The following is a 20,127-nucleotide window of genomic DNA, read 5'->3' on the forward strand; positions in this document are numbered from 1 at the left end:
TCATTTAATTTCTAGTAAAAAATAAAATCACAGAATACATGTGATGTATATTCCATAATTAACAAAGTTAAGCATTTTTACCTTAACATATCATAAACAGGTACAGATAGACAAACAACAGTATATTATACCATGTGGAGAAATGTGGAGATAAACGTGTGAGGATGGAGGTCCCATTGGGTGCCTTGGAGAGAGGGTAATCCACGGAGAAACCACTCCACGATGAAGATGTATAAAAAGCAATAAGCTCACAGGGAAAGAAAATATTTAAACTGTGATTAGTGACCAGCACAGCCATATTCGTTCATATTTTTCTCTTGTGGCATTGACAATATAATACAAATATTTTTCAGATCTTACTTGGATGTCAATTTGAGTTTTGACCTCCAACCAGGATAAAAGTCCCTGTTTTCTTCAATAACTAGCTAACGATATCTTAAAGACTAGTAGGACATTGATGAACAAATATTGATCCTATTTTTTTAAATTTGGTTGGTCTATGTGAAAGAGGAACGTTTTAGGGGATATATCTTCTGATATGCTGAATATTCTTGAAAACAAAAATCTAATATTTTATTTTTATAAAGAGAATGACATTCCCACCATATATGTAACTGAGTTCCTATTTCATAAAGGTGCCAGGATTTATGACAGTTCTGTAAGGGAAATGAGCTCAAGAGCCCTTTCCCAATGTTTAAGCATTCACCTTTCCCAATGTTTAAGCATTCACCAATGTATAAGCATTCACCTTTTCCAATGGTTTAACAGAAGCGAAAAATCCTAAAATCTTAGAAAATACTTTCTTTGAAGTACATGTTAAAATAAAATTATCCCAGGTCAAAGTCAACAGGTAGATTAGTAGATAAAAAATGGTTGAGCCGATTGTATTTAAACATCTCCCTTGTAGATAATCCATATTTCTCAGACAAAGAAGGAAAGGATGTCAAGAGATTTTGCGTGTATAAATCCCTAATCTTTTCAATACCTGCTATTTTTCAATTGGTCAAGGGAAGCTCAAGGAGAAACAAAGATAAAACATCTAAAGGCAGTTTTTCTAGAGAGCGTTCCCGTTAAGAAGAGTTTTTTTTGATGAACACAATGAAAACACAATGTCCCTTATTATTAGGCTCGAAATAGCCAATTTCTTAAACTGAGATTGAGCCAAAATAATAAAAAAGGGTCAACATTTCTACAATTGTGTCTCTCAATGTTGTACTAGCCTGATCGATTCTTCTTCACAAAACCCCAAGACAACATATTGGCTATTCTGGAGGCATTATATAGATTAATCAGGTCAGGATATCCAAGACCTCCATGGTCTGTACCTCTTTTAAGAAACTCGGACAGGAGTCTTATAGTTTTAGATACCCATACGAACCGGGAGAAGAGTTTATAAAACTCTAACAGAAGATATTTGGGGACCAGAAAGGTAATAAATAGAGCACTTTAGGGATTATATATGCTTTCAGTACGTTAATTTGGCCCAACCATGAGACCTTGAGTTTACCCCATTGAGCCAATAAGACTCCCAAGTATAACAACAGTTTCTCATGATTTACTTTAGATGTTACTTCCAGTACTGGGCTTATTTTAGTTCCTTGGTAGTCAAAGTCTGACTCTCCTTTAATTTGAAGCAATGTACACAGTGAGGCTATCTGAAGCCCTGGAAGGTAGAGTGGAATCATTTGGGTCTTAGATAAATTGAATTTATAGAAAAAGAACCAAATTTTTCCACCCCATCCAGCAGGGCAGGGACCGATGATAATGGCAAAGCTAAGGTCAGCAAAATATTATCTGTGTACAATATGATCCGATGGTTGAAGTTGTTAATCTCTATACCATATGTGTCCGGATAATTTCTAACATAAATTGCAAATGGCTCGATTGTTAATGCAAAAAGCAATGGGGCTAACGGACATCCCTGCCAAGTTCCATTGCAGATACTAAAATAATCTGATTCCAGGGAAGGACCCTTAATCCTTGCTCTGGGTTTAATATATAGGGCCAAGGTCAAATCTTGAAAAAAAACCCTGTTATACCTAACACCCGTAATGTTTCTGCCAGAAATTTCCAAATAACTCTATCAAATGCTTTTTTACATCTAACACCATTATCACTGAAGGTGTTTTCTTTCTATGTATATTCCCAATTATATTAAAAACTCTGCTTGTTCAGTGTGTGTCAGATCACTAATGACAAGGTTAAATCTAAGGGCTAGAATATTAAAATTGACCTTGACATCTACATTAATCAAAGAAATTGGTCTATAATTGCCAACCTGGGTAGGGTTTTTCCCTGGCTTCAGGATTGGTGATATAGATGCCCCCATCATCTCTAGTGGAAACTTGTCACCTTTCCCAATAGAATTAAATACCCTTTCCAATATAGGAGAAATCACCAGGTCCAAGGTCTGATAGAACAATGTGGGAAACCATCGTAATTTCCCCACTTTCATGTCCCTAATCGCATTAGAGATTTCGGAGACAGAGAAAGGTTGATTCAACCTTTAGCAGCTTTTCATTAGAGAATTTTGGGAGTCTAAGAGATCTTAGGAACCCCGTCGTATCATCTATAGCAGGGGCGTCCAACATGCGGCCCGCGGTGCGGCCCGCGTGAGATCGGCAGCCAGTATCACAAGAGCCCTGCCGCTTACTTGTGGGAGGGTCTATTCTCTGCTCCAGTCCTGCCTCCTCTGTGGGGAGAACGAGGGAGGCCGCGCCCCCTGTTGAAGTCTGTGATCGGCATTGAGAGAGCTGTAGAGCAGGTAAGGGGGTGGGGGAGTGTATTTGAATGAGTACGCCTGATTGAGGGAATGAATCTGTGAATGAATAAATTTATGTGTGTGTGATAGCATGGATGTGTAAGTGCTGGAACCTAGGCATGATGGGACTGTGATTGCTGTTAACAATCCCACTCCTATCATGCCAAGTCAGCCAGTACATGTTGAAACCTGGCTAGCTGTCCCCCTTGTGTATTGATGCTGCCAGCAGTATGGGGTCTGCACTTACAGCCACCCTGTACCAGCATGTACTGGCTTACTTGGGATGATAGGAGTGTGATTGCTAACAGCTAACAGCAATCACAGTCCCATCATGCCTAGGTTCCAGCATTTACTGGTTGCCTGGGTATAAAAAGAGTGTGTTTGCTGTTAGCAATCACACTCCTATCATGCCAAGTCATATTGTTGATTTTTTTGTCCAATTGTGGTGTGTTACTTTTAATAAAAGCGTGGTTACACACTAAAATTGGACAAAAAATACTGGTACAGCCAACCAGTACATGCTGGAATATGGGTATGCCTGAGATTGCTGTTAACAATCATAATATATAATTTTTTGTACAATTTTGGTGTGTAACTTACTTTTATTAAAAGTGTGTGGGGGGTCATTTTCAGTTTCGGGTAAGTGAACCCTGAATTTTCGGTTTTGGTCCAGAATTTTCATTTTAGTGCATCGCTAAAATAAATAGAACTATTTTATTTTTACTTATCCAGAATCCTGCATTTGTAGTCACAAAACTTTCTAGGCCCAGAAATCAGTGAGAGGAAAAGTAAAGGTTTTGTGTCATTTAATTTATTTTAATCTGCATATGTTATTAAAGGCCATATTTTCTCACAGTGAAAAATGAGTGCGGCCCGTGCACGTATACAATTCTGTTGAAGTGGCCCGCTGCAGAAAAACCTTGGACGCCCCTGATCTATAGTGTCTTTGGGTTCCGGCACATTATATAGTTCTTTTTTTTTTATTATAAGTATTTTATTGATGTTTCTTATAAAAGAGGGGAAAACAAATACATACAAATATACATTACACAGTCTTTGTAAAGACCCAAAAAAGTTTTTGAAATCAGCTTTACACTTTGCTGTAATTAAAAACGTATAATATATAGTTCTTTATAGTATAATTTAAAAGCATTGCCTATCTGAGAATGGCGAAATACAGGTTTCTCTGTCGTATATATATATATTTTTTTCTTTTTTTTAATCTGTTTGTTAGCATTCGTTCATAAAAATTAAACAGAACAGCGTCACATGTGCGTACACAATATGATTGTCACAAAAGCTGTTTACCAAAATTCATATTTAACCATAACTGCACAGAGCTAGTGAGACCCCTGGCTACAGTATCTGCTAACAAAGCAAAATTGTATCATGTAACAAATGCTAAGCAATTAGTTTTCTATTTATTAATGCGACAGGGGAAAACAGAGAAAGTACAGAAAAAAAAAAGGGGGAGAAGACTCGGGTGTCCTCCGACAGAAACCACAGTCTCAAGGTGCATCAAGGGGGCACCTCTTCCTCTGCATTAGAGTATGTAGTAACCCAGGGATCCCAGATGGCATCAAACTTATATATTTCATCATGTATTTTAGCTGTGATCTCCTCCAAGGTAAGGAGGTTCCAGATATTGGACTGAATCTCCTCTATAGTTGGGGGGTACCCTTCCAACTTGTCGCTATTGCCTGCTTAACAGATGCATATATCCTATGAATAAGCTTCTGGTGTGGCACGGTCAGTTCTGGTTCGGCGACATCCATCAATCCATTAAAGCCACTTCAGGTGAGGGTTTCACAGCTGTCCCCAGAGCCCTAGAAATCTGTTTAAAGGATTCCTTCAACATGGGGAAGACAAAGACCACCAAGCGTGCAGGTAGGAACCTCTCATCACCTGCACCCATTGCTACACAGGATATCCGCACCGGCGAAAGATACCAGTATGCCATGACCTTATAGGCTCTTTCTTTCATCAGTATATTGGTAGTGAGTTTATGTATGTTTACTGCTGCCTTGCACCATTCCGAGTCTGAGAATTATTTGTGTAATTCGTTGTGCCAGACATTCCTGTATTTCAAGGGTCCACCGTGTTTAGGTGTTAGTGAGTGTATAGTGAAGAAATCAAATTCCTCGCCCTTCTATGAGCCAGGAAATGCCTTTTGAAGAAGGTCAGTGCAGAGAGACCCTCCCCGCCCAACTGAGAGTTCACAAAGTGCCTGATTTGTAAATAGCGGAAGAGTTCCGTATTAGGTATTTTCCTTGTCTCCTGTAGACACAAGAAGGTCACCATCTTGCCCCCTCTGTACCAGCGCACCGAACCATCTCAGACCAGCTTCAATCCACCATCTAAACTTATTCACTGCCCTTCTCCCAAAGAAAAATGGATTACAGATCAGATGAGTTAGTTGGGATACCTTTCCCATGAGTTGTAGGCTGTTTCTCACTCTTCTCCACAAGGAGTAAGAGGATTACATTGTTGATAGGATGGTGGTTCCAGGTAGTCCCGGTAGTTCTGTCCAGAGGACTAATTGTAATTAATGGTGGGATATGCAACTACGCTCAATATCTACCCAAGGTAATGTGCCGTTGGGGTAAGACCAGGCTTCCAGCTGCGATAATCTAGCTGTGGGGTAGTACAGGTAAAGGTTCAGCCTCCTCGCTCTTTAGATAGGTACATTGTTTCCCTATTAATTCTCGCTCTGTTATACCCCCCAAATGAACTGGAACATGTGAGTTTGAAATGTTTCAATATCTTCCTTTCGAATAGGGGTGGGTATGGCCCGAAAATGGTACAGCAGCCTTGACAACGTATTCATTTTTAAAACATATGCGGTTTATCCATGATATGGTTTATTGAGACGACTGCCTGATTTCACTTCGGAACGTGGCCGATAGTGGTGGGTAGTACGATCGGTATAATGAGTCAGGCTTGTTGATGATATTAATACCTAAGTATTTAACGTAAGTTTTCTTCCATATAAACTTAACTTCAGTGGTTCTTCAAAGTGGTTCCATAAGGTTTATGTTCAGGGCTTCACATTTAGAATTATTGATTTTGTAACCGTGTTGTATAGATTCGGGAGGGAAATCAAGGGTCTCATCAGCATAAGCAGGATATCGTCAGCAAAGAGTCCCAATTTATATTGCTGATCACCCACAGTTATCCCTGTAATGTCCAGGTGTGCTCTGATAGTTGCGGCTAGTGGTTCAAAACATAGAGCAAACAAGAGCGGGGAGAGCGGGCATCCCTGTCATGTTCCATTTCATATCTGGATTGTGTGCGAGTCACATCCCATCAAAGCAATGGCCGACGGATTGCTATAAAGTGCCCGGACCCGCTGCAGGAAGCACCCCGTAAAGCAAATGTCTCCATTACTTTCCACATATATTTCCAATCTATTGTATAGAATGCTTTTTCAGCATCTAAGGCTAAAAAATGGCTTGCTGGTCTGTTAATTTGGCTAGCTAATTAAGTTGATCGTTCGTCTGACATTGTCTGGTGCTCCCTTCTGGGGATGTTCAGGATGTATTAAGGGGGGGATGACAGCATTCAGGCCTAGAGCCAGTAGTTTAGAGTACAATTTGTTGTCCGCATTGATGAGGAATATGGGGCGGTAGCTTCCACAGTGGGTCCCTCCTTATGGATAACTATAATTTTGTTTCTCAACATTTCAGCCAGGGGGGACTCACCGTCCATAAGGCAAATGAAAATCTCTAGCAAATGGGGACTTAACAGCTGTTTAAATTTCTTGTAGTACGATCCCGGTAGGCCATCTGGATCAGGGGCTTTTGCATTTTTGAGGGTTGAGATTGCAGCCAGGAGTTCCAACTCCATTAATGGTCAGCATAATGAGTCTACTTGATGATCGGAAAGCTTCTGCAATGACACAGAGGCAAGGAAGCATTGTACAAGCTCCAGACCCATTTGATTTCTAGAGGCTTTGTTGCAGTCATACAGGGTTTGTTAATACACAGCGAATTGTTCAGCTATGTCGTTGGGGTTCACCCAGGTCCGCTTGTTTGCATCTATGATTTCGGATATGTTCTGAGATTTTCTCTGGGCTCGTAATGGTCTTGCTAACAAAGTATGCGGTTTGTTGGACATTTCGAAGAATTTCAGTTTGGTGAGGTCCAGTGAGTGTAGCACCTCCCTGCTGAGTAGTAAATTGAGCTCTCCCCTCACTTGTATAACATAATGTAAAATTTGTGCGCCCAAGGACATCTTATGTTGTGCTTCCAGTTTGAATAACTTGTCAGCAGGTGAGGAGATGTTCGATTGCCTTAATTTCTTGCGCCTAATAAATGCTTTATGGGTCTGCAACAATAGATGAGGGTGTGTGTCTTGAGTCTCATTAAATCGAAATAATTCTTCAAGGACCCTGCTGATTTCTTCTACTACTGCTGGGTCTGTCAGCAAGAATTCATCCAGATGCCATTGTCTTGAGAGGCAGCCCTGTACCGCTGGTTGAACTGTGCACTTCACTGCTCCATGATCTGATCAGGAAATTGGATGTATTGTTGCTGAGAGGGCAGCGGTAGCCATAGTTTGACTGAGAAATACATAGCCAATCCTGAAATAGGATTGATGTGGATGTGAAAAGAAGGAGTAATCAAGCGTTTTGGGGTGAAGAAGCCTCCAGATATAAGACAGAGTTGCCGTCGTTGCAAAATCTCTCAGATGTTTAAAATTCATTGGAGAACGCTCTGTGGGGATCACTCCTCAAAGCATATTAAAATCGCCTCCCGCTATGATTTGTTAATTGCGGTACTACAGAAGGATGTCTGTGATTTTTGCGTAGAATTGATCTGCCTTACAAGGAGCATATACATTAAGGATTGCAGTTGGTTTGTTGTGCAAGAGACCTGTCAGAAGCAGATACTGGCCCCATTTGTCAGAATGAAGATGAAAGCCTAGAGAGCCTTTTAAAAAAATACTGACCCAATTCTTTTTCTTGTTAGGATGAGTGCCATGGAAGTGCATCCCAAAGCACTTGCTCCAGAAGGTTGATATGGCTTTGACCTTTAAATGTGTTTCTTGTAGGAGGACACTATCTCCATGTAGTTTCTGATAGTATCTCATAGCTTTCCGCCTCTTGTGTGGAGTGTTAAGCCCCCTGACATTATGTGAAATTATCTTGAGATCTCTCTGCATCTGGTCAGGTTGATAGCAATACATCATTAATAATGGCAGAGTTATCAGCATGGCCACGTGAGCACCCGAGTCTCCAATGTAAAGAAAGAACAAACAAAAAGCAAACCAAAAAGAAAAGAATGCATGTGTATGGGACAGATATATATTAAAAGCCTATAGTTACATAGTGCTTGCAGTGGCGGAACTACCGGGGTCGCTGGGGTCGCGACTGCGACCGGGCCCTGGAGTTCTGCCAGTCAGGGGGGCCCAAGGGGTGCCGAGCAGTTGCTGAAAACGACCGCTCGGCAACTCTTGGGCCCCCCTGACTAACAGAAATCCAGGATGCCGCTGCTGCTGCCGCCGCCTGCCTCAGCGCTGCCCAGAGTGCAGTGTTGGGAGTGTGAGGTGTTTGTCTCGGGTGCCGGCGCTGAGGCAGGCGGCGGCAGCAGCGGCGGGGGGGTAGGGAGGAAGTGGGTAGATCGTGAGAAGGGGGGGTAGGGAGGAAGTGGGTAGATCGTGAGAAGGGGGGGGTAGGGAGGGAGTGGGTAGATCGTGAGAAGGGGGGGTAGGGAGGGAGTGGGTAGATCGTGAGAAGGGGGGGTAGGGAGGGAGTGGGTAGATCGTGAGAAGGGGGGGTAGGGAGGGAGTGGGTAGATCATGAGAAGGGGTAGGGAGGGAGTGGGTAGATCGTGAGAAGGGGGGTAGGGAGGGAGTGGGTAGATCGTGAGAAGGGGGGGTAAGGAGGGAGTGGGTAGATCATGAGAAGGGGGTAGGGAGGGAGTGGGTAGATCGTGAGAAGGGGGGGTAGGGAGGGAGTGGGTAGATCGTGAGAAGGGGGGGTAGGGAGGGAGTGGGTAGATCGTGAGAAGGGGGGGTAGGGAGGGAGTGGGTAGATCGTGAGAAGGGGGGGTAGGGAGGGAGTGGGTAGATCGTGAGAAGGGGGGTAGGGAGGGAGTGGGTAGATCGTGACAAGGGGGGTAGGGAGGGAGAGGGTAGATCGTGAGAAAGAGATAGATGGGTTGGGGGGGCCCTTAACAGATTCTCGCACCGGGGCCCTGAGGTTTCTAGTTACGCCCCTGAGTGCTTGGTATCCCGAACCCTCAAATTTTTCTCAAAATTACCCGGACTTCCGGGAGAGCCACAGCTCTGACTTGATGGAGAAGTAGCCTCGATCTTGAATCCGAGGACTATGATGTCATGCTGTAAGAGGACCACCACGGGTCCAAGGGGGATACTAGCATGCATCCCTACCACTAAATTCTCCAGTGCCCTGGCTGATCTTACACTACATATGTTACTATTAAATTGCAACCCAATGTGAATCTAAATACAGACAACATTAACCAACGGTGCTGGTATCATATTTGAATTAAGCTAACCGTTCCAAGATTAAATTAGCAGCATAAAACAACCGCAAACATAACATATAAAAAAATCCAAACCTGTCCTGTGAAACCGCTGCATGGTCTTGCCCACCATGCTGCAGCTCAGTTTCAGGGTCTTGGCAATCTTCTTATAACCTAGGCCATCTTTATGTAGAGCAACATTTTTTCAGATCCTCAGAAAATTCTTTGCCATGAGGTGCCATGTTGAGCTTCCTGTGACCAGTATGAGAGAGTGTGAGAGCAATAACAAAATTTGACACACCTGCTCCCCATTCACACCTGAGACCTTGTAACACTAACAAGTCACATAACACCAGGGAGGGGAAATGGCTAATTGGGCCCAATTAGGACATTTCCACTTAGGGGTGTACTCACTTTTGTTGCTAAGGTTTAGACATTAATGGCTGTGTGTTGAGTTATTTTGAGGGGGCAGCAAATGTACACTGTTATACAGGATGTACACTCACTACATTACAAATGTACACTGTTATACAGGATGTACACTCACTACATTACATTGTAGAAGAGTGTCACACGAATATAATATAATAAAATATTTACAGAAATGTGAGGGGGTGTACTCACTTTTGTGAGATAATGTATCTAAATAAATCGCATGATTTTTATCACTATATTGGTTTCATCATAACTTAAAAGAAGTCCATTTGGATATTGTAAATTTGTTGTATATAGTTAATATTTATATTAATAAGTGGAGTATTGCTATAATAACAAGGATATGATATTTGAATATATTGATTTATTTTTATGACTCGTCATTTTTTAATAAAAGATTGTTATAACAAGTTATATATATGTTTTTTTTTTCTTCTTTTTTCCCTTCCCGTCACCATGTTAAATATAGAATTTGTTATTCCCTAGTAATTACTGCATGTTTGGTATTTGGTTCGAGCTATGTCCAAGATTGGGTGTATCTTAACCTGTCTTGAGAGATGGGTTTTACTCTTCAGGACAGGACGTGGGTCTTTTGTGTTTAACCTGTATTGGGAATTTTGATTATTGTATTGTCTGGCTGTTGGAAAAAAGTGCCTGTATAATGAGACATACCATCTAAGATACATGTAGCTTCTTTTAATGCTCTGGGAATAAATTCCATAACTAAAAGATTGATTATATGAGATTTTCTTCAAAAAGAAAAAAATATAAATATGTGCTATTCAAGAAATCCATTGAAAGGAAATGGATAAATAGTTTTTAAGATCCAAGCAGTTCCCTAATGTAGTTAGCGCATCTTGAAAAAAAAAAAGAGGAGTTTCATTACTGTTAAAATGTGACGCTTAACAGAATTTATGAAGAAATAGATAAGGAAGGTTGCTGTATGATTCTGATAAGTGAGACTAACAACAAAATATTTCCCATATGTGTATGCTAGCTTATTTGGTGCGAATTTAAATGCACTATTCAAGGACATCATATAAAGTTAGGCTCAAATTTAAAGAAGAACTATAAAAAGAAAGATTTTTCACTTTTGTATTTAAGACTTAACGATTTGACTAAACAAAATAAAAGGGAGCCATCACTTGAATTAACAAGGGAAATCATATCAACTAAAATAGAAATAAATAAACAACTAACAAATAGGGTAACTAAAACCCCTGAAAAATTAAAATGTAAATAGTATTAGAGGGGAATTAAAGTTGATAATCTTATGACATATAGTTTAAAAAAAGAGAGAACACAGAGGACTATTACAAAAGTAATCAATAACGGAAAAATATCAATGATTCCAACTGAATTGGTAATGCCTTTTATAAAGAACTATATAACCTTCCCCTAGAGACTTATAATTTACAATTGAATGATTATTTTGAAGAGATAACTTTACCTGAGATAAGCCTTGATCAACTGCTAACATTAAATGAGCCCTTTAGTGCACAAGAAGTATTATTAGCCATAGATATACCCCCTATATGCCACTCTGCCTCCAGAAATGCCTTATACCCCCTATATGCCACTCTGGCATTTAGGGGGTTAAAAGGCATATCATGGGACAGAGTGGCATATAAGGGGGTACAAGGCATTTCTGGAGGCAGAGTGGCATATAGGGGTAAATAGGAATTTCTGGAGGCAGAGTGGCATATAGGGTTAAAAGGAATATCATGGGGCACTTTGCCTCCAGAAAAGCCTTATGCCCCCCATGGTGCATGGAAATCTATGTACGTGCATTGGCAAGACATGTTTTTTTTTATTATATTTACAGTGGACATAGGCATCACTACAGGGGGCAATTTCACCCCCTAGATTATTCCTTGCCTCCCTCGAATCCCGACCCCCCTCCAGCTGCAGGACCAATTGGCACAGTGGCATCTAACCGTATGGGCACACTGGGCAGTTGCCCAAGTGCCCTGCATCCTGAAAGCCCCATGGTGAATAACATTGCTGCTAGCAATGTGATTCACCACGAAGCCCGTATACTAGTAACACAGTAATGAATCCATAGGGGAGGGGCGAGTGCCGCGCCGAGGCAGGTATGAGATTGTGATCTCCCCAACCAGCCCTGCTCAGCGGCCACCCGATCAGCAGGGCTGGTTGGGGAGGTCACAACCCCCCTGACCAGCCCAACATTACGGAGTGCGAGTACCTCAGCTTCCGTGCTTCCTAATCATTAAGCGCCGCCAATTGATACCGAGCGCTGGGATATGACGTCATACCCCGCGCTCTGCATCAATAGCCGGCGCATAGTGATTAGGAAGAACGGAAGCTGTGGTTTGATGCGACAGACCTCGGGCTCCGACTACAGGATGCAGAATGGAAGATGCAGGATGAAAGATGGAAGATGCAGGATGGAAGATGGAAGATGCAGGATGGAAGATGGAAGATGCAGGATGGGAGATGGAAGATGCAGGATATAGGATGCACAATGCAAGATGGGGGATGCAGAATATAGGATGGAAGATGCAGGATATAGGATGCAGAATGCAAGATGGAGGATGCAGGATATAGGATGCAGAATGCAAGATGGAGGATGCAGGATATAGGATGGAAGATGCAGGATATAGGATGCAGAATGCAAGATTCAGGATGGAAGATGCAGGATATAGGATGCAGAATGGAAGATGAGAAAGGTAAGAGATGGGAAGATATGTAGGAGCAGTGTATGTATATCTATATATATATATATATCTAAAGATCTATCTATCTATATATATATATCCATATCTATCTATATCTAAATACCGTATTTGCTCGATTAAAAGATGAAAAATCTTATAATCGCAGTTGTCTTCTAATCAGACCTCAAATGAGGTTTGACTATGAGACTAAGATCCAGATACCCTGCAGCGCTGCAGGAGACCTGGATCCTCCTGTCTGGTATCATCCGCTGCTGCCGGCACTTACACCGGCGTCTTTGACCGAGCGCCGGCGAAAGTTCGGGCAGCAGCGGAGGTTGTCTACGTGCATCGCGCATACCTTGCCTGACTGCAAGAGAGGAGAATTCCAGGCGAATGCAGACAACCCCCGCTACTGCTGGAACTTCTGTCGGGGCTTCTATGACGGAGCACCGGCGTCACATGACCTTCCGGTGCTCAGTCATATAAGTCCGGGCCGAACTAGCGGTGGCCTCCAACTGCTGCCCCCACCAGACACCAGGGATTCAGACGCACTGGTAAGTCGAGAGGGGGGAGGTGTTGTATATGGAGCATAAGGCTTTTCTGGAGCAGAGTGCCCCATGATATGCCTTTTAACCTCCCTTATGCCACTCTGCCTCCAGAAATGCCTTTTAACCCCCTATATGCCACTCTGCCTCCAGAAATGCCTTATACACCCTATGCTGGAATGTGGGTATGCCTGGGCATGATGGGAGAATGATTGCTGTTAATCATATATATATATATATATATATTAATGTTATTGATGTTGTCTTATTTTGGTGTGTAACTTACTTTAAATAAAAGTGTGGCTAATTTTTTTTTTTTTGAAGGTTGGGGGGTCATTTTCGTTTTCGGCCAAGTGAATCCTGAATTCTCGGTTTCGAGAGTGACATATTTAGGGGTATAAGGCATATCTGGGGGGCATATCAAGGGCACAGTGGTATAAAGGGGGTTCTAAGGCATATTTGGGGGGCACAGTGGCATGTCAGGGGGTTATAAGGCATATCATGGGGGCACAGTGGCATATTTGGTGGGCAGAAGGGCCTATCTGGGGGTTAAAAGGAATATCAGGGAGGCAGAGTGGCATATAGGGGGTTAAAAGGAATATCAGGGAGGCAGAGTGGCATATAGGGGGTTAAAAGGAATATCAGGGAGGCAGAGTGGCAAAAAGAGGGTTAAAAGGAATATCAGGGATGCAGAGTGGCATATAGGGGGTTAAAAGGAATATCAGGGAGGCAGAGTGGCATATAGGGGGTTAAAAGGAATATCGGAGGCAGAGTGGTATATAGGGGTGTATAAGGCATATCTCGGGGGCAGAGTGCCATATAGGAGGGTTAAAAGGCATATCAGGGAGGCAGACTGCCAAATGGGGAGGTATAAGGCATTTCTGGGGGGCAGAGTGGCATATAAGGAGATAAAACTAAAAATGCATTTTTCTCAATCATAGTTTTTATTGAATATGAAAAAATAGTTTACATGACTTAATATTTACTGGTAAAACTTTTTTCCTATAGGGTCATCTTATATTCAGGGTTTTTCTTTTTTTCCTAAATTAATATTCAGATTTTAGGGGGTCTTCTTATAATTAACCAAATATGGTAATTATGTAAAAGGAAAGTTAGGTAACGAGAATAAACAAAATGAAACACCTGCACCTCAGTCAGGAACAGTATATAAGTATGTCACAGTTAGACATCCAAGATACATGTAAATGATAAATATTACCCAGTCGTTAGCTCATCTTGAGCGTTCATCCATACATAAGGAAATATCCCAAAGATTCGTAGAACAGTCATCTAGGAGGTCTCTAGTTGCTCCATGGGGGTATTCTTTACCATTAGGCACACATCCATTGTGTCATGACGAGTCAAAAAGCTAAAACAACAATAATTATAAGAAAAAAAAGAAGGAAGGCGAACCAATGGAAAAGTTAGAGTAAACCACAGAATGTCAAAGCGAGGGTGGACGAAGTCTCAATTCAGATATCTGGAAACTTCTGACGCGTGTGCCTCTGTGGTCTCGGTGACTATTCTCTGGATGAATCCCTTAGGCGTTGCGGTGTGTTGAATGAAGGTTCCCAGTCCGGTATCTGAGTCTTCTTTAAACTCAGTTGCTTCAGAAAGGAAGGGATTTCAGAGGCTTGCTCAATAACATAGGTCTTCCTCGCAGAGACAAGTCAGGGAAGATCTAGTGTCCTTCCCATGTGAGACCGTCCCCTACTCTGTAACCGCAAAGGATGTTTTCTTTCAGGGGATAGTTATAAAGATGACATATAATGTTCATCGGGGGATCCGTGGTACATCCTCGCAGTCTCAGATCCCTTTTAATATGTGTCAGTAGAACATTTTAAAATGGTGTTGAAGATGAATTGCATTATTTCAGCTTGTGTAACAGACTCCGGAATGCCACGCAGTGTCAGGTTGTTTCTACGTTCTCTATTATTCTCGCCTGCTCCTTAACGTGTTCCGTTAGTATGTTTACTGTTTTGGAGATTTTCTGGTTCTCTACCTCAGTAGATGCCATGCGATCTTCAAGATGGCCTCTGTCTACTTTAATTTCAAACAGGGTATCACAAATCCCCTGTGTGTAACCTTTTTAATTAATGGAATTATTTTGATTTTTGTAGGTAGAAGCCTGAGGACACCTTCCAGGACCGGTTTGCTTTACTGTGGGGGATCCGTAGGGAGTCCTCTGGACATTCGCTGTTAATGCTGGCGGGAGACGGAACCATCTTAGGAAACGAGTCCCTGGAGTCTTGGTCCTGCGAACTCTGAAAATAGGAGGTAAGGTTCGCTTTAGAACCCTAAGGATCTTTAGAACCCTGAGTTGTAGGAGTCTCTGGGACTTTGTCTTGCCCATTTTAAAATTTTGCCTGTTTATTTAGCTAATGGAGGAGAGGGTTAGTGGAGCACTAAGCTTAAGCAGCCACCCTCAACTTCTGGTATCATGACCTAGGCTTGTTTTGACCACGTTTCTGCTACCCTTGGGTTCTACCTGACTCTGGTGTCTCTAACCTTGCTGTGTGTGATCAGTGAAAATGTATATGGGTGCAAAGTGGATTTATGGATACAGTGGATGTTAAAGTGGGTGCAAAATTTATACGGGTACAAACTTGACGCAACGGCTAGTAATGTTTTTTCCATGGTGAAAATTGGGTGCAATGGCAAGTCATTTTTTTCATTATAGATACAGTGGAAATTGTTGCAGTGTTGGGGTAAATATCAGAAATGTATGTGGGTGCGAAGTGGATGCAGTAGCAAGTAATTTTTTTCAATATGGGTTCAGTGGAAATGTATGACTACAAGACTAAGATCAAGATCCCCCGCAGCGCTGCAGGGGACCTGGTTCCTCCTGTCTGGCAACCGGTGGATGTCTGCCTTCTGCCGGGGTTTCTATGACGGAGTGCATGACCTTCCGGTGCACCACCATAGAAGCCCCAGCGAAAGTGCCGGCAGCAGCGGAGGTTGTGCATCCCGCAGCCAGTGAACGTTTGTGGGATGCGCACAGACAACCTCTTCTGCTGCCGGCACTTCCGTTCACTGAAATGATCCGATTCATGATCCGAAACTTCGGATCACACAGTGTGACTCACAGGAGTTACTGTTTCTCAGTCCCTCCCTGCAGACACACAATAACGATTGGCCCCGCCCCTTTCATATGTCAATGAACCCTCCTGCCTGCCTACTCTAGTGATGTCACTGAAGGCAGAGAATCGTTCAAAGATTCAGATCTTACAGGGATCCGGATCTTACAGGGATTCGAATCTTACAGGGATTCGAATCATTCAGAGAATATCACCATACTTTTAGAAATAAATACATTAATCCAGGGCTTGACAAATTTGTTGTGAATCTAGGCGCCAGCTAAAAAAGTTAGGAGCCAGGATTTTTTTTTAAACTAACAGTTGGTCAGGAGCGATCTGATCATCATCAGCCCACTTACTAAACTCACAGCATTTGACCTGGAAGCACCCTGGACTTTCAGGTCAGTGCTGTTTTTTTGGGTTTTTTTTTTTTAAATATTTTTTTTTGATATATATATATTTTTAAAACTTTCAATGCTGATGTTCCATTGGAGCACAGCATAGATTGATATTTAGTCCCCACAAGCTTGTGGGGACAAATGTTAACCCCTGCAATGCCACGAATGTGTTATAAACAATTGTGGAATTGAAGGGGTTAACGCTGCACTGTCGCTCTCATGGAGCGATCAGGCAGCAGGGGGGTGTTGGGGCTGGTGTCCACACTCATGTGGAGACCAAAGAACCCTCTCCCCCTGTCACTGAAGCTGCCTCTGGCAGCTGGGAAGCAATTGCTGGTCTATAGACCAGCCATTGCAGGGGGGAGTCTCTGATGACTGCTGTAGGCTTCCATGCCTACAGGAGTCATCAAAGGGCTTGTGGGGGCTCGTTTTTGCTGTTGCTGGTCTGCCTGGACTTCCAGGCAGACCACCAGCAGCAGAGCCCCTTGAAAAACGGGAATTAACCCCTAAATGCCGCGATCGCGGCATTGAAGGGGTTAACGCTGCCCTGTCGCTCTCATGGAGCGATCAGGCAGCAGGGGGATGTTGTGTCCAAATCAACACTGAACCCCCTTTCCTGAAGCTGCCTGTGGCAGCTGAAAACGCTATTGCAGGTTTCTCTGCAATCGCGGTTTCAGCCTACAGGATCACTCCGTGGGAGTGATCACAGGCTCGGGGGCGGGCTCGGAGTGGCTGTGCTGTCTGCCCAGACTCCTGGGCAGACAGCAACAGCAGCGCCCCCGCGTGGTGACACGGGGGCATTTTTTTGTGAATGTAAGAGGCTGACAAACTCCTAGCCTGGGATTTGTCGAGCCCTGCATTAATCATCACTGCCCCCATGATTTAGATTCCCCCTTTACCTCTAACTGCACCTTAAGTTAATGTTATTAAATTAATTAAATTAACCTGTACCATTAAATTAACCCTTAACACCCCATCAACCATAACTACCCCTAACATTAACCCTAAAGACCCCATTAAGCATAACTGCCCCTAAATTAACCCTAAACACCCCATCAACCATAACTGCCCCTAAATTAACCCTAAACACCCCATTAACCATAACTGCCCCCCACCAAATCACTCAATTTATTTATACCCTTATATTGCCAATCTTTAATATCAATATTTTATAACTTTGAATTATATAAAATTTGAATTATAGTTAGTGGACAGTTGTTAGGAATTTTATCTCTACTATTGTATCTTTGACTTAATTTTTTCCTTACATTTAGCAGATTATTGATTATCGGGTTCTCCTCGTGCTTAAGCCATTTATGGTATTTTGAGGGATGAAGCCAGAGAAAAAGTTCTGGGTCCAATTTTCTTTTGTTTTCTTTTTCCATGAGATACCAAGATTCAGTTTTATTTTCAGGTATTAACCAATTACTCATGTGTATTAGCATATTTGAATTGTGATATTTTTCAATATCAACTGCGCCAAGGTCACCTTCCTTTAATTTCCTACATATAAATTTCTCGCAAGTCTGGGTTTTTTATTTCTCCTTATCAACTGGTCTAAAGCTATTTGTAATTCTCTCTGATAGAGCCATTGGAATTGACCTGAACAAGTATAACCAGATGGATAGAATGTAAGATTTAATTTTATTAATACGGCCCCACCATGATATGTGACTGTGTCTCCAGTCTAGAAAATATTTTTTTTGTTTTTTTCAATAAGGCTTGATAATTTATTTCCAATATTTGTTCTACCTTCATTGATATAAGAATTCCCAGGTATTCAATCTTCTCACTGTTCCATATAAAAGCATGTTTTTCTGCATTTTTTCTTTTTAATATTTTATTTACATTAAAGGTGATAGTACTAGATTTAGAAATATTGACTTTATAATTAGAAAGATCTCCATGTCTCTCTATTTCCATAATTACCGTATTGGCCCGAATATAGGCCGCACTTTTTCCCCCACTTTAAGTCTTTAAAGTGGGGGTGCGGCCTATATTCGGGGTCTAGCGTCCGACGCCCGGGACATGCAGTAGGGTTAGGATACAGATCCCCCGCAGCGGTGCAGGGGACCTGCATCCTACTCTCTGATACGCTCAGACAGCCTCCCCTGCCAGCACTTTCCACGGGGGGAGTGCAGGCACGGGAGGTTGTCTAAGCGCATCGTGCAGACGTTCACCGGCAGCGGCGATGTGCGTAAACAACCTCCGCTGCCGGCACGTCTGCACGATGTCCTTTAACAATCTCCCTGGCCGGGAATTCCCACGGGGGGAGTCCCGGCAAGGGAGATTGTTAAAGCACATGGTGCAGACGTGCCGGCAAAGGAGGTTGTTTATGCTCGCATCGCCGCAGCCGGTGAACGTCTGCGCGATGTACGTTAATCTTCCTTGCCGGTACTTCCCGGCACCGGAAGTTGAATACGCGTTATGCGTAGATGTCCCCCACCGGCCCCACAAGACCCCGTGGAGTCTGCACCGGTAAGTCTGGCAGGGGGGACATCTTAGGGACAGAGTGACACCGTATCTCGGGGGGGGGTAGTGTGACAGCATATCTCGGGGGGGGATAGAGTGACAGCATATCTCGAGGGGGCAGAGTGGCAGCATATCTCGGGGGGGGCAGACATTTTTTTCTTTAAAAAAGCACCTCTACTTTTAGGATGCGGCCTATATTCGGGTGCGGCCTATATCCGAGCCAATACGGTATGTATTCTATAGATACGCTTGGATCTGAGAGCATGAGTATGATATCGTCTGCATAACGGTTCATTTTGACTTCTTCCAAAGAACAGAATTCATTTTTTATTTGATTATTGAATCTTATTGAGCTAAGGGCTCCAAAGAAAGAACATATAATAAAGGGAATAATGGGCATTCCCGTCTAGTTCCATTTTTTTATTTTAAACCATTCTGATGTTATTCCCATGCCAGTAATCCTTGCGGAAGGTGTCAAATATAAGGCTACTATATCTAATATCTAATATCCAGAGTTTGTTATGCTCTAAGAACCATATTAGAACTTTCAACTGATCAAACCATTTTATTAAGCGATTCAGCTGATGGTGGAATCAGCAGAAATGCCGGAAGCTTCATTACCCAAATGCAAAAGATATGCCTCTCGCAAGATGGTGGTGCCATTAAAAAATAAACAGGTTCTCAATGGGATCTCTCTAGACATTCCTGTAATGAACCATGCAAACCCAGCCCAGCTTACTAATCACAATGTACTTAGTAAAATGGTAACATCAGGGGAACCATCCAGTTCCAATTCTCATGTGAATAGAGTTAAAATGCTTGCATTTTAAATGCCCAATGAGTGTCTAGTTTTTAAAAAAAATGTATGATTTGATGGAGTAAATCAAATTGGGCAGGTTCAAAGATGTCCCACAAATAGGACACAGAATGTCCAGATAGTAAAAAATAACACACAAAATACCACCACAAATTTTTAACAATGGATGGTGGTAAAGTAGTGCATGGAGAGGGATAAAATACCGCATTTGAAATACCCCCCGGTTTCTAGTTTTCAGAAATATATGGTTTAATGGGTGTATATGGAATTGGCCAGCTTCAAGTATGTCCCAAATAGGGCATGGGGCAGAATTTTCAACACGTCCAAATTTTACATTAAAAACTGAATTGCACGTGTCCCAAATGGGACCTATTATCCCCCAAACAACCCGAAAAACCATGCATGGGTGTTTTCACTGTACTCAGGACATGCTACTGAACATATATTGGGGTATTT

Source organism: Spea bombifrons, chromosome 2 (genome assembly GCF_027358695.1).
Source record: "Spea bombifrons isolate aSpeBom1 chromosome 2, aSpeBom1.2.pri, whole genome shotgun sequence".
Lineage (NCBI taxonomy): Eukaryota > Metazoa > Chordata > Amphibia > Anura > Pelobatidae > Spea > Spea bombifrons.